Genomic DNA, 10,523 nt, shown 5'->3' on the forward strand with positions numbered 1-10,523 from the left:
CTATCTCTCTAAGGTTGGTGGTTTGACATTGCTCCAAAATTAAAACTAAGTTCCTGGGATATTTCCTTATTTGCTCAGGCCCCTTGGTTCACTTTTTCAGCTGTTGCAAGCCACCAGGGTCAGTTCTAGGCTAACTGGCATCCTATGCAAAAACTGCAATTGGCATCTCCCCATCCCGGTTGAAAAATACCAGCTTCATGCAAGCCACCATCTGCAGCCTCTTCAGTGATCTCTCCTCTACTCCCTCCTCACCACTTGGTTCTTTGATCCTAGCCCCTTCCTCCCCCAGTGAAAAATATCAACACCTCATTCTATCCCTGGAAGGGTGGATTACATCAATGAAGTCTGGGGTCTATATAGCTTGGGACATACCAATATAAACCCTCCACTTCAGCATACCCTGCATCCACAAAATCCTCTCCAACAATGGGTGGAGAACAGTACTGGGCGTTTCTCTTTCAACTTAAACAAAAAAGAAAGTTAATTCTGGTGTCACCTCAGTAAAAGCTACACAAACTCTAGCTGCTATCAGGCACTCTGTGAAGAAGGATAAAATACTTAAAAAAAAAATACTCAGAATCAATATAACAAATATGCCATCCCATAACAGCATTAATTTCCAGGAATCAAACAGCAACAATCCTACCCATGAAAAGGCAACACTGCAAATATTACACCGAGCCCTAGAACTCCCAATTCACCTCCTATTGGGAAAACAAACAAGGTGAATTGCTACAGATCTCTACACAAAACCTACGTTAGCTGAATTCTTTACTTTGGACAGACAGACACACACACACACAACACAGACAAATCCAAGGGCGGATTGGCCTATTGGGGGATCGGGCATTCCTCAGTGGGCTGGTTGTTCCATTCACGTGTGTTTTTTTTTTCTTTAAGCTTCCTGGCACGAAGAATAGGTCATCAAGGTTGCAGCCCGAAGAGAGGCCTGCATGGCCACGGCAGAACCCATCCTGCCACAGCCCGAAGAGAGGTCTGTGAGGCCACATCAGACCCCATGTTGATACGGCCCAAAGAGAGGCTTGCGTGGTTGCAGCAGATCCCATTCTGCCACAGCCCAAAAATAGGCCTGCAATGCTGCATCAGACCCTATGCTGATGTGGCCCGAAGAGAGGCCTGCGCAGGTGTGATGCGGCCAGAAGAGAGGCCTGCGCAGCCGCATCAAACCCCATGCTGAAACAGCCCGAGGAGAGGCCTGCGCGGCCGCATCAGACCCCATACTGAAGCGGCCCGAAGATAGGCCTGCGTGGCTGAGGCTCTTTCCCTCCCACACCCTATCTTGCATGAGCAACTGGTAGAAGCCATCTTCCACCTTCCAGCTTTGAGATGCAGCTCTGCCATCCCACAGCGGCCAAAGACAAGGCCAAAAGAAAGGGGGAGGCCTGAAAGCTCTATGTGTATATGCTTGTGTGTATGAGAGAGCGCCTGTATGTATGTATGAGACAGCTTGCATGTGTTTGTGGAGAGCCTGGGTGTGTATGCGAGAGCACTTGCATGTGTGTTTCAGAATCTGCATGTGTATGTGAGAGCAAGAGAGCCTGCATGTGTATGTCAGAGCCTGAGTATATGTGAGAGACTGCGTATATATGACATAACGAGAGAGCTTGCCTGTGTGTATGTGAGCGAGAGACTGTGTGTGGGAGTGAGTGAGGCTATGTATGTGAGTGAGCGAGAGCCTGTGTGAGTGACAGCATGTGTGTGTGTTGGGGGGAGAGAGATGACAAAGATCGTGAGGTCCCCTTCCCCAATCCACAATAATATGTGGGTGAATGGAAATCCAAAGATCCTAGGTATCGACAGCTGGAGATTTTTAATCCTATTTTAAATTTTGGGTGTTATGTGTCTGCTGTTTGAAATATTTGGTGTTTGGGAAATAGAACAAAATTGTGAGTTATTTTAATTACTGGATGTTCATTGGCTGTTGCTTGTTGACTGCTTGACATATTTATTCTTTTTATTAGTATGATTTTATCCTTGAATGATGTTTTATATCTCTTGAATTTATTGCTTAATGTTTTATGAGGAATGATGTTGTTTCTGTTTTTATGTTGTTGCACTGCCTAGTAGTCAAGCTTGCTGTGGTTTCCACTGCATCTGTGTGAGCGAGAGTAAGTGAGCCAATTAGCATGTGTGTGAGAAGAACGAGCGAGCCAGTGAGCATATGTGTGAGCAAGAGGATTATTTAAACCAGTATATGTGTGAGCCAGAGTTTGTGAGCCAGTCAGCATGTGTGAGAGAGAATATAAGGGAGTTTGTGAGAGAATGAATATATATGTTAGAAAGTGTGTACATATAAAAGAGAGAAGAAAGATTGTGCATACAAACACTTAATATTCTTTGTTTTCTCTGTGTTTTTACACTATCCCTGATTAATCCATGACAATCTCAGGGTGACTGGAATCTAATGTTCCCAGGTATGGGGAGCAAGGGAATATTTTTAGCCTTAGTTTTAATTATTGGGTGTTATTTGATGTGTATGCTATTTTGAAATATTGTATTGTTTGGAAACATTTTTTATATATTTTTAATCATTGGATATTCTATTCATTAGCTGCTTTGAAATATTTATTCTTTTTATGAGTATGGTTTTACTATTATGATAGGTTATATAGCTTGATTTTATTGTTTGATGTTTAATGAGAAATGGTGATGTTTCTGTTTTTCCATTGTTGTACTGTTTATGGAGTCTGTCTTATGGTTTGCAATTCAGCTTTTGTTTGTGTGTTTCTAGATAAACTTTATTGTCTCTTTATTCTGTATTTGGTGAGGGTCTGTGTGTTCTGTATGTGTGACTGAGATGAGGTATTTTGCTAGGCTGTAGTTTCTGTAAAGGGATCTATAACAGCTTTGCTTATTCTGTTTTCCTAATATCAAGTGTATTGGTGTTTTAGGGCCTGGTGTAATATTTGCAATTTTGCCTTTACATAGGTAGAGTTGTTACTGTTTGAGTGCTGGCAGTTAGTGCTATTTTTGTATGGGAGATTTACTGTATTGTAATTCAAAGCTTTCTGAAGGCCGACATGCTTTTCAATAGTCCTAATACCATATGGCTACAGGTGTCTTTTTTTTGCAAAGTTTTCAGTTGGAACCATAGCAGTGCATGTAAATAATATACATCTTATAATTGATATTTTTACTTTGGAGCACTGAATGTTCTTTTTCCATGTAAAATCTGTAACCATAAATGCATAACTTTTAATTGTTTGTGGGAAAGTGGGGCCGGGAGTGTGTGCAAGGCTGTAATGTTCACCTATGACACCTAATACCCTTGCACTAGCCCTGGGTTAGTGGCTCACTCAATTCTTGGCCAAAGCTTAATTTTCTCTTTTTATCACAGTATGGGTCACTTCTGTTCCCCCTCCCCTGGAGTAGATAGGTAGAGCAGAGCCTGAGGAACCATAAAAGCAGCAGACTGTGCAGCCTGCAGTCAATGGGAATGCACTAGAGTGGTGGAGGGTTGCGGAAAAGTGGAAGCAAGCTACAGGCACAGGAAGGAAGGGGGTTAGACAGGAGGCAGTGCCTATGCAGTGTTGGGGAGGCTTCTGTCTGAAGTGACTGCACTGAGCTCTGAGAGAAGCAGCTGGCTCTGGAACTAATGAGTCTCTTAGAGAATGGGTTTGGGAAAGGGAGGGGCCTGCTGCAGAATGGGGAAGGGCTGACAGCAAGCAAGATCTTTACATCATGATGCAGCGGTACTGAACTGGGGCCACTCACTGTGTGAGCACATAAGCAGCAGCACAACAGCAGCATATCTGTGTATGTGTGTCTGTCTGCGTCAGAGAGAGAGTGAGCAAGAGACACACACCCACACACACTTTGGGGTAGATTTTAAAACATATGCTCACGTGTCCATGTGTGCGCAGTTCCCGGCGCGCGCACATGGATGTGCCGATTTTATAACATGTGCGCTTGCAAATGCATGTTGATGGCCCTATTAGTCATTCCCGCGCGATACAGTAAGTAAAATGTGCAGCCAAGCCGCACATTTTACTTTCAGAAATTAGCGCCTACCCAAAGGTAGGCGCTAATTTCTGCCGGCACCGGGAAAGTGCACAGAAAAGCAGTAAAAACTGCTTTTCTGTGCACCCTCCGACTTAATATCATGGCGATATTAAGTCGGAGGTCCCAAAAGTAAAAAATTAATTTAAAATAAAAAAAAAAATTTAAAATCAACCCGCGGCTCGCGGGTTGAAAACCAGACGCTCAATTTTGCCAGCGTCCGGTTTCCGAACCCGTGGCTGTCAGCGGGTTTGAGAACCAACGCTGGCAAAATTGAGCGGCGGCTGTCAAACTCGCTGACAGCCGCCGCTCCTGTCAAAAAAGAGGTTCTAGGGACGCGCTAGTGTCCCTAGCGCCTCTTTTTACTGTGGGCCCTCATTTGAATACTGAATCGTGCGCACATCTACCGCGACTTTTACTGTATCGGCCTGTATGTGAGGGGCAGGACAGGGGCATTCCAGATAGGAGTCCCTTGTGCAGCTAACTTAGCAGGATAAATGCCAATATTCAGCTTTATCCGGCTTAGGGCCTCATTAACAGGTCGATCCAGTAAAGTGTGCTCCGTCGGAGCGCACTGTCACCCTGCTCTGGGCGCGTGTTTTCCCTTACCCCTTATTCAGTAAGGGGAGGAAAACACGCGGCCCACCCGCGGCACCTAATAGCGCCCTCAACATGCAAATGCATGTTGATGGCCCTATTAGGTATGCCCGAGCGATCCAGTAAGTAAAATGTGCAGCCAAGCCGCACATTTTACTCTAAGAAATTAGCGCCGCCCAAAGGTCGGCGCTAATTTCTTCCGGCGCCAGGGAAGTGCACAGAAAAGCAGTAAAAACTGCTTTTCTGTGCACCCTCCGACTTAATATCATAGCGATATTAAGTCGGAGGTCCCCAAAAGTAAAAAAAAGTAAAAAAAAAAAAAAAAAAATTTTGAATTCGGCCCGCGGCTGTCGGGCCGAAAACCGGACGCTCAATTTTGCCGGCGTCCGGTTTCCGAGCCCGTGGCTGTCAGCGGGCTCGAGAACCGACGCCGGCAAAATTGAGCGTCGGCTGTCAAACCCGCTGACAGCCGCCGCTCCAGGCCAAAAGGAGGCGCTAGGGACGCGCTAGTGTCCCTAGCGCCTCCTTTTCCTCGTTTGCACCGCGTCAGCTCATTTGCATACTGGATCGCTCGCACCGGCCAAGGGCCGGTGCGAGCGCCGGGAGAGCGGGCGTTCGTCTGCTCTCCCACGGACTTTACTGGATCGAGCTGTTACTAAGCATTTTTCCCAGACACAGAATGGGAGAAAAGCCTTAGTAAACCAGGCCCTTAGCCAGAGAAGTCTAGGACTACTATTCGGCTGTCCTAAAGTTAACTGGATAAACGTATCCACCATAAGATAGCAGATTATATTTAGCTGTACTGTTTTGCCACTGAATATCTCGGCCAAGTTAGCGGGATAAGTTTATTTAGCTAACTTTTGCAGCCAGATAGCAGCTGAATATTGATCCTTAACTTCTTACCTTTGTTATCTGGACATTTCATTTTCTAATCATTTGTTTTGGTTTCTTTTTCCTGCTTTTCTCTTTTAGATAGGCTTCTAACTCTTTTTCTAGGATCTGCTTTCCAAATTTCTGTTCCTTCTCTTTGTCTATTTCACTTCTACCCCTACATCCATCTCTGACATTGATCCTTCCCGCCATCTCATTTTTCTCCATTTCTATCTCTGCCTCTCTACCCACTCATAGTTACATTTCATCCTTCCTTCTATTACTCTGGTTCTCCTTATCCCAATCCTACACCTTCTCAACTCTTACACTAGTGCTTCCTCTCATTCCTCTATTGTAAGGTATATGGCTTCCTTGTCCTTCTCCCACCAACTTTAACCTGCTTTCTGGCTCTCTCAAACCCCCCCCCCCCTCCCTATTTCCCCTTTCTTTCACACCTCCCTAAGCGCTTTTTACATTTCCATCCTTGCTTGCCCCTTCAAAGCCCTCTTTCACACATCTCTCAGACCCTCCCACTCTTCAGTCCCCCTATTCTCCGAGTCCCCAATGTCCTTTCCTCCAGTTCCTGTCTACACACTCCCCTCCCCTTGAAACGTTTAAAACTCCTGCCTCCCAGGGACTCTATCACCTTCTTTCTCCCCCTCCCTCTTCCATCCTGAGCCCTCTTGCCTTCCATTTCCCCCCTCCTTCATCATTCCCCTCACCTTTGCATCCAGCCTTCCACCTTGCATCCACCCTCCACCCTTCCACCCCTCCATTCCTGCCCTCACGGACGGGTCCAAACCCAGCCTGTTGTGGGCAGAAGAGCAGCTACCGCTTGTGCCTCCCTCTTCTGTGCAGTTCAGTGTTTGAGCCGTGCGGTAAAGAGAGCCTCTGACTGCAGGAGGAGCTGTTTAGCAGCACCAGGCCTCCAATGCTGCTCCCCTGCCATGGAACTGTGGTGGTGGTGGTGGTGGTGGGAAACACGGAAACAAGCCGATAGCATTTCAGCCCCGTGGACTGCATGGGAAGGCATAAAGCAATTGTTCTTTGGCCCCCGCGGGCTCTATCAGGAAGGAGGCAGTTGTTCTTTGGCTCAGAAGCCGCCCAGGTCGCACATCCTAAAAGTTGTCCCTGCTCGTCACTCTCCCCATTCTGGATCCCTCAGCTCAGGAGATATTCCAGCCTAGAACAGCTGCTACCCTAGCTTGGGTTTCTCCGTATATATACAGCACTTTTTATCTTCCTTACTTTCAGCATGGATACTTGTTGAGGGCTGCAGAGTTTCCTTTTCTTTGTAGGAAGAAGGCCGAGTTCCTCTCTGTTGTTCTTATTTATTTATGAACATTTGATATTCTTCCTTTTCTCAGAGTTGATCTCAAGGTAGATTGCAATAAAATTAAATGAACAGAGGCATCAAAACAGCTTATAATTGAATCAGAATTTGCAATTAGCATAGCACTGGGATCCAGCCTAGGAACCCCATTTGTGAATAGTTTCAAGCCTCAGTTGTGTCCCTGTTGTGCATAACACAGCCCCTTGTCAGGAGTTCCGGTAGTTGGGTTTTAGGGTATGCCAAAGCTTAGGCCAGACCTTAGCTTTTTTTGCGGAATATAAGGCAGCATGGCTCCAGAAACTAGGGATGTGCATCGTTTTTTTGATGGATGAAAATATCATATAATATTTTCTAATCAGTCAAGTATCGGGTGTCCCCGAAAACGATAGGAAAACCCCACGAAATTTTCGTGCAGTTTTCTTATCGTTTTGGGAGGGGGGAAGAAAGAGCACACTGAAAAATACCCCCAAAACTCACCCCTTTAAATCTAATTATTTAGAATCCCCCACCCTCCCGACCCCCCCAAAAACTTTCCTAAAGTACCTGGTGGTCCAGCCCGGGTCCCGGGAGTGATCTCCTGCTATTGGCTGCCACTAATCAAAATGGCACCGATGGCCCGTTGCCCTTACCATGTGACAGGGGCTATCTGTGCCATTGGCCAGCCCCTGTCACATGTGATAGGGGCCGGCCAATGGCAAAGGGCCATCGGCACCATTTTGATTAGTGGCAGCCGACGGCCCGAGAGCGGGAGATCGCTCCCGGGACCCCCTCTGGACCACCAGGTACTTTAGGAAAGTTTGGGGGGGGGGGTCGGGAGGGTGGGGGATTCTAAATAATTAGATTTAAAGGGTCAGGGTGGTTTTTTGGGTTTTTTTCGGCTTGGGACAGCCGAAAACAAAAACCATCCAGACCTGCGGGAAACGGAATTTCCCCCGGGTCCACGATCCCGAAACCGTAACCAATTCCGGCACCCAATTCACATCTCTACCAAATACAGGATTAGTGATACTTTGCTCCAAATGTTTGGTGCATAACAACTGAAAATACATAGTCTCATGCAGGGGAATCTGGTGACGATCAGCAGAGGAGAGGAAAGAAGAGCCATTTTGGCGGACCGGAGTATGAATGGGTAAATGACTCACCAGTCCCCTTCCTCCTCCTTTCCTTTCCCCCTCTTCCTCTGTGCAGTTCCACCCTCTTTAAAGAATATTAGGAAGATGGGGTCATGAAGTTCTGGTCCTACCTCACCACAGAACGTTGTTGCAGAGGCCCTACTTGCCTCAACAATGAGATCTCTGGGGTTGTCAGTGTGCTCTATGTAGTTCTTGCCATCTAATTTGTGTTCATCTTCTGTCACTGTCTTTCTTTTCCTATGTGTGGTATGTAAACCCTGCCACAAAGTTATTCAGACCTTGAAAGGCTCATTGTCTTGATGTAATGGGTCACGGAAAATGGGAAAGGGAAAGCACCAGTGAGAAGAATGTGGCAGCAGGAAAACTCGGAGTAATGTATAGGGAGAGATTGCTTCCATTTTGTGTCTGTGGGGAAATGTTTAATACATCTAGGCGAAAGAAAGAGATGTGATCTATGGAGGTAATTTTCAAAGGATTTACACATGTAAATGTAACATACATTCGTAGCAATTTTCAAAAGCCATTTACTCCATTAAAGTGCACTTGCGAGTACATCCTATAGCCAATGCAATGCCATATATTGTAGCAATTTTCAAAAGCCCAGTTTTATTCGAGTAAATGCTTTTTAAAATCAGGCCCTATAGGAACAAACCCCACAAGGGGGAATAATGTGTGCATCCATCTTCAGTTTATTGGATGAAATTTAAAATCACAGATTGTAGGGTAGATTTTAAAACCCCTGCGCTCGTGCGCCGGCGCGCCTATTTTGCATAGGCCGCCGGCGCGCGCAAAGCCCCAGGATGCGCGTAAGTCCCGGGGCTTCCTAAAAGGGGCAGGAGGGGGCATGGGCAGGGGCGGTCCGGGGTGGGGCCAGGGGGCGTGGTGACAGTTCGGGGGCGGGCCGGGAGGGCGGTCCCGAGTCCCTCGGCACTGCAGCGCGCACAAGTTAAGCCTGCTTCAAGCAGGCGTAACTTGCCCAACAAAGGTAGGGGGGGATTTAGGTAGGGGTGGGGTATATAGGGGAAGGGAGGGGAAGGTGGGGGGACGCGGAAGGAAAGTTCCCTCCGAGGCCGCTCCGATTTCGGAGCGGCCTCGCAGGGAATGGAGGCTGCGCCGACCCCGGATTTTATAAGATATGCGTGCACATATTTTTTGAAGATCTACCTCTGTGTGTTCAGATATGTCATTTAGTATCCAGCATCTGTGGGTCACACCACACAAGCAATACATTCTAGAATGACAGGACACCATAGTTGTGTCAATACTGGTAAAACTCTAAACTCCTCTAACTGAATACAGTTTGAACCAGCAAGATATGTTTTCATGATTGCCGGTATATAAAAACTCTAAATAAATAAATAAAAAAAAATCTAGAGCTGCAATGCTCAGTGATAAGAGTATATCTATGTCATAGCGTGGAGGTGATCCACTCACCATTCACATGAGCAATTTTGGATATTTACATTGAATACTGTCCAGTCCAATCGGCTGAATGAGGAAACTGAATGGTATTCCTTGCTCTGACTTACGTGTGGTTTTATTAATTTCTTTATCCTATCAGCAAGAATACGTAGATTGAATGATATCTTCTGTTCCCACCAATGTGTGCTCTTCTTTCAAGAAAAAGCATCCTTTTAAGTGAGAATGGGCAGAGTTTGTTTTGATTGGTTCCCATGAGAATGAAAAAGTTATAAATTAGTGATATTTTCCTTTGGGCAGATACAGATGGACTGAGGCAGTATTTCCTCTGAAGCAGAAACATATTGTCATATAGGACCATAACAGATCTTTCACAATGAATTCTGCACAAACTGATTCAGGATAGTTATCATTAAGAGTTGATATACAAAAAAAAACCCAAAGTAAAAATATCTCATAAGAGACGTATGATTATATTGGGGATCCATGTCTGAAGAAGTCACAGGGTTAGTGTATGATGGTCTCACTTATTTCCAAATTGCTTAACTGATGTGTATGCTCAGTTCCATATAAAGGTCAGGTGAATTAATAGCTACAGAGAAGCTAATCAAATGAGTATTTTTAAATAAATTTGGTTTAATTTAAATGTATTAGTTGATAGTATTTTTGGTTTTGATTTTAATATTTGTTTTAAGCATTATGCAGTTGTTTTGCTTATTTTATGTACTTTGATATTTAAAGTATGTTTACCACTTTGATTGTATTACAAATTACGCTATGAATGTAAACCGGTGTGATATCTCGATTGAGATTGAAAGTCGGTATATGAAAATAATAAATAAAATAAATAAATAAAAATATCAAATAAGTTAAACTAAACTATGTGTGGTAGATATATATAAAACATTATGTAGGGACATTCATTTATATGTGATAATTGTATCCACACATTCAGACATTTTTGGACAATGTTGCAGAGGACTCTTTAGGAAAGAGAGATTATTATTTTACCCTTGAAACCACAGGATCTTCCTTTTCCATATGTGGTCCACCTTTTATTATCCAAAAATAAAAATAAATTAGTTCAACAACTGCTGGTAGCTGTTAAAATTTCAGTCACGCAAAGCTGGAAATCTTCCTCTTTATATGAT

The sequence above is a fragment of the Rhinatrema bivittatum genome, chromosome 5 (genome assembly GCF_901001135.1).
Source record: "Rhinatrema bivittatum chromosome 5, aRhiBiv1.1, whole genome shotgun sequence".
NCBI lineage: Eukaryota > Metazoa > Chordata > Amphibia > Gymnophiona > Rhinatrematidae > Rhinatrema > Rhinatrema bivittatum.